This window comes from Rhipicephalus microplus, unplaced genomic scaffold (genome assembly GCF_043290135.1).
Source record: "Rhipicephalus microplus isolate Deutch F79 unplaced genomic scaffold, USDA_Rmic scaffold_191, whole genome shotgun sequence".
Lineage (NCBI taxonomy): Eukaryota > Metazoa > Arthropoda > Arachnida > Ixodida > Ixodidae > Rhipicephalus > Rhipicephalus microplus.
Genome location: NW_027464762.1, coordinates 57,620 through 62,640, shown reverse-complemented (window position 1 = coordinate 62,640; position 5,021 = coordinate 57,620). Strand labels below are relative to the sequence as shown.

The following is a 5,021-nucleotide window of genomic DNA, read 5'->3' as shown; positions in this document are numbered from 1 at the left end:
CTGTGCCGTCAGCGTAGTGTTGCACAAACTCGTGGCCTACCCAAGGTGCGGTACGTTTGCGGCCGTATCCTCGGTGGGAATTTCGTGAGTAGGGTCGCAAATTCTACGACCTCGGCCGGTTTGAGAGCGACGTAGACTTGTGGCACGCTCAACGTGCCACACGTTTCGGGGCACACCCGCGGTGAAATTTTCTCGAGTACGCTCGTATTAGTGCCCAAGGAGGTCTGGGTACTTATCGCTGCTATTATGTGGGGGTTCTCGTGAGCGGCGTACGCGAAAGCGACCGGGTGTCTGATATGCGGCGGGCTTCGGCCTCGTCAAGCGTGTCCTCGGGTCTGCTCCAGGGGAATCCACGGCAGTCGTCTGCAGCCTCATCCGCTTGATGCGTTAGGGGCTGGTTGTCGGACGGTGCCGTTTTACCACGATATCGAGGTGTGTTCCGTGTCGTCCTCGGGCGATTCAGATGCGAAAGCGCCGAAGACGCGGGCGTGACCCGTCGTCTGGCGGCTTTGCAGTCTCGGCTCCGTTGCTAGTTCCGGCCGGTCCACCGACAGTGCAGCGGGCTTGGGCAACCCGCACGGCGCGACCGAGTCGATGCAACGAAAAAGAGCGAGCATGAACGTGCTTCTTGCCGCACGGCTCCCACTCGTCTTTAGGGAAGGTTGTGCCGTAGCGAGCTCGAACGCCGTCATCTCGGAGTGCAAAATAAGCGTGTTGGGGCGCCTGAAGGTGGCCTCCGCCGCACACAGACTGCGTCCGGCCCGCCGAAGGCGAGGACGGACGCGCAGTCGAACGATTACCTGGTTGATCCTGCCAGTAATCATATGCTTGTCTCAAAGATTAAGCCATGCATGTCTAAGTACATGCCGAAATAAGGCGAAACCGCGAATGGCTCATTAAATCAGTTATGGTTCCTTAGATCGTTTCTTCCTACTTGGATAACTGTGGCAATTCTAGAGCTAATACATGCAGTGAGCCTGGAGCCCTTTGGGTAACGGGTGCTTTTATTAGACCAAGATCGATCGGGTTTCGGCCCGTATTGTGTGGTGACTCTGGATAACTTTGTGCTGATCGCATGGCCACGAGCCGGCGACGTTTCTTTCAAGTGTCTGCCTTATCAACTTTCGATGGTAGGTTACTTGCTTACCATGGTTGTTACGGGTAACGGAGAATCAGGGTTCGATTCCGGAGAGGGAGCCTGAGAAACGGCTACCACATCCAAGGAAGGCAGCAGGCGCGCAAATTACCCACTCCCGGCACGGGGAGGTAGTGACGAAAAATAACAATACGGGACTCTTTTGAGGCCCCGTAATTGAAATGAGTACACTCTAAATCCTTTAACGAGGATCAATTGGAGGGCAAGTCTGGTGCCAGCAGCCGCGGTAATTCCAGCTCCAATAGCGTATACTAAAGCTGCTGCGGTTAAAAAGCTCGTAGTTGGATCTCAGTTCCAGACGAGTAGTGCATCTACCCGATGCGACGGCTCGGACTGAACATCATGCCGGTTCTTTCTTGGTGCACTTCATTGTGTGCCTCGAGATGGCCGGTGCTTTTACTTTGAAAAAATTAGAGTGCTCAACGCAGGCGAGTCGCCTGAATAAACTTGCATGGAATAATAGAACAAGACCTCGTTTCTGTTCTGTTGGTTTTTGGAATACGAGGTAATGATTAAGAGGGACGGACGGGGGCATTCGTATTGCGGCGCTAGAGGTGAAATTCTTGGACCGTCGCAAGACGAACTACTGCGAAAGCATTTGCCAAGAATGTTTTCATTGATCAAGAACGAAAGTCAGAGGTTCGAAGGCGATCAGATACCGCCCTAGTTCTGACCATAAACGATGCCAACCAGCGATCCGCCTGAGTTACTCAAATGACTCGGCGGGCAGCTTCCGGGAAACCAAAGTATTTGGGTTCCGGGGGAAGTATGGTTGCAAAGCTGAAACTTAAAGGAATTGACGGAAGGGCACCACCAGGAGTGGAGCCTGCGGCTTAATTTGACTCAACACGGGAAAACTTACCCGGCCCGGACACTGGGAGGATTGACAGATTGAGAGCTCTTTCTTGATTCGGTGGATGGTGGTGCATGGCCGTTCTTAGTTGGTGGAGCGATTTGTCTGGTTAATTCCGATAACGAACGAGACTCTAGCCTATTAAATAGGTGCGGGGTTCCCAGCACCTTACAACCTTCTTAGAGGGACAAGCGGCTCCTAGCCGCACGAAACAGAGCAATAACAGGTCTGTGATGCCCTTAGATGTCCGGGGCCGCACGCGCGCTACACTGAAGGAAGCAGCGTGTCTTTATCCCTGTCTGAAAAGACTGGGTAACCCGTGGAACTTCTTTCGTGATTGGGATAGGGGCTTGCAATTGTTCCCCTTGAACGAGGAATTCCCAGTAAGCGCGAGTCATAAGCTCGCGTTGATTACGTCCCTGCCCTTTGTACACACCGCCCGTCGCTACTACCGATTGAATGATTTAGTGAGGTCTTCGGACCGATGTCCGGCGCGGCCTTTCGGTTGCGCCGGTCTGTTGGAAAGATGACCAAACTTGATCATTTAGAGGAAGTAAAAGTCGTAACAAGGTTTCCGTAGGTGAACCTGCGGAAGGATCATTAACGGATTGTGAAGGGTGAGCGCCTCAGCTGCGTCTGCGCCCGACACTTTCTGCCGCTGACCCCGTTTGGACGCGGGGTCGGCTTTTCCCCACGGGGCTGCCTGAATGTGGAGCGGCACCCCGTGACAAATTGTTGCGCCCAGCGGACGCCAACACCGCGACCTTGGACGGTCGGCCAGGTGGCGGACGCGGGTACAAACGGCGCAACGCACTCATAGGTCGGCTTTCGACCCGCCACTGCACCGTGGCTCGAAGCGCTCGAAATGCGCGACCCGACCGCTGCGGGACCGCCTAGTACTGTAAACAGGAGCGGCGGAGCGCGAACGGCGAGTCGTGGTTACGTCGGTAGAAGGCGAGGCTGCGCGTTCCCGAAACGCCAGCCGAGTGCCCTCCCGACCGTTCGAGCGTGCAAGAACGAGACCCGACAATCGCGCGGCGACTGCCAAGTACGAGAGGAACGGCACAAGCGTCGGCGGTCGGTCAAGGAACTGGCGATGTGACGGGTCCGCTGTGCACCAGTGCATACCGTCCCGCCGTCCGCGGCAAGCGCCTCCGCGTCCTCGGGTGACGGAGGCTGCCGGTCGGTTCTTGCAGGCGAGGGATCTCGCTGGCACCGGTTCGCGTTGACGCGCGGCCGGTCATGGCACGGCGATGCGACGGCCGAGGTGCGCAGTACTCGATGGAGGAACCGCACGCTCCGATGACCGTCCCGCCCTCCGCGGCGTATGCGTACCGACCGTAATGGTTGCAGCAGCGCCGGCCGGCTTTTGAATTCGCCACACGAAACACGGTGCGAGATCGCGGTTAGGGGAGCGTCGACGTTGCCAGGCGTTTTGCTTGCTGCCGAGGGAAAGGCGGCACGGCCACGTCGCGCTCGTCGCGATTAGCGGGTCTGCGCGCTTTGGGAAGGTGCCGCAACGACTTGCCGAAAGAGGAAGCACGGAAGAACGAGGGACTTGGACGTCCCGACAATTGAACGCACTTGCGGCCAGGCCCTTGCTGGCTTCGTTCTTCCGCCTCGAGTAGGCTCGTACGCGGCTCCGGCGCCGAAAGTGGTCCTTGGCACCGACTTCGGTGGACGTGGGAAGTGCCGCGCAAGTACGGCGCGCCTGGCTCCACCTGTTGGCTAAAGTAGGCAGCCGGATCGGCATTTTGGTGTGCGGTGGCAAACCGTGGATGCGAAAAAAGCTTGTGCGATTTCGTGGAACAAAAAGCGGGGGTCCCCCTTTTTATGCGGAGGAGACCGACCCGCCTGCCGTGGTGAACCGCGACGCCACGGTAAAAACGGGAGAGGCTTGTCGATGGGACCGTGCATCCCGCGCTCCACGGAGGCCGGGAGGCGGCCGCCCGAGGAAATGTGTAGCCGTCGAGGCCCGCATCTGCGTGCACTCTTATCCAAATGGGTGTACCGCAGGCATTTTCTGGTTAGGCGGGCCAATGAGAGCGAGCACACAACGATACCTACGGGTCCGGCTTGGAGAACCGGCTTCGACGCCTCCCGAGTATTTATAGAGGGGTGGACCACGAAAGCACTCGCAAGTAGCGAAAGCGAAACGCCGTCCGAAACACACCGTTTGCTCGATTTGCGGCAGCCGAAAAAGGCGCGGCAGAGTTTTGGAGTCCAAGCGTGCGCTGAAAAGCGCCCTTCTTGGCCACTGTTTGGCCGAGTGCCAGAAACGTTTGGTTTTGACTGTACGGAATTGAACAAACACTTTTTCACGACTCTAAGCGGTGGATCACTCGGTTCTCGGGTCGATGAAGAACGCAGCCAGCTGCGAGACTTGGTGTGAATTGCAGGACACACTGAGCACTGATTCTTTGAACGCACATTGCGGCCTTGGGTCTTCCCTTGGCTTCGTCTGTCTGAGGGTCGGATCACATATCAAGAGAGCCTTCGGCGCACAAGGGAACGTGAGCCGTCGACTCGTTTTGACCGCGTCGGCAACACGGACAGCACGCTGAACACCTCACAGCGAGCGCCAACAGCGGCCACTCAAGGGCGAGACGGTGGCGACCGTCGTGCCAGAGCCCAACCGAAACGGGGGCGACCGACTGCATTGAGGATGTGGCACCTCGTTGAGACCGCCGCAGGACTTCGAGTCGGAAGGAAGCCTGCAGGGAAAGTGCGGTCGAGGTTGCGTACTCCTCTCTGCGACCGGGCGCGCAAGAGCTGCGAGAGCCACGGACGCGCAACTTTAACGCACGGTAAACACGAGGAGCGAAAGCCGGCCAGCAAAGCTTCTCCAGCCGTGCGCAAAGTGCGCGAGATCGCAGCCTTGCGTTGCGCTTGTTGCCCTCGAAGTAAGCAGGGTGTCCCGTAGACCGGGCGCTCGAACACGCTGCGGGGCCGTGCCTCCTCCAGGCTTTGCCGCGCGAACAGGGAACGTTCGCGCGCAAAGCGCAGGGAGGT

General features: G+C 57.8%; 2 non-coding genes across 2 annotated transcripts; both read left to right on the top strand.

Annotated features, from left to right (window-relative positions):
- The first annotated feature begins 797 nt into the window (after positions 1-797).
- On the top strand, positions 798-2,612 carry LOC142791858 (small subunit ribosomal RNA). The gene has a single exon (XR_012890474.1). It is a non-coding gene; the product is annotated as a small subunit ribosomal RNA (ribosomal RNA).
- Positions 2,613-4,331: 1,719 nt separating this feature from the next.
- Positions 4,332-4,484, top strand: LOC142791870 (5.8S ribosomal RNA). Its single transcript, XR_012890485.1, has one exon. It is a non-coding gene; the product is annotated as a 5.8S ribosomal RNA (ribosomal RNA).
- Positions 4,485-5,021: the final 537 nt, after the last annotated feature.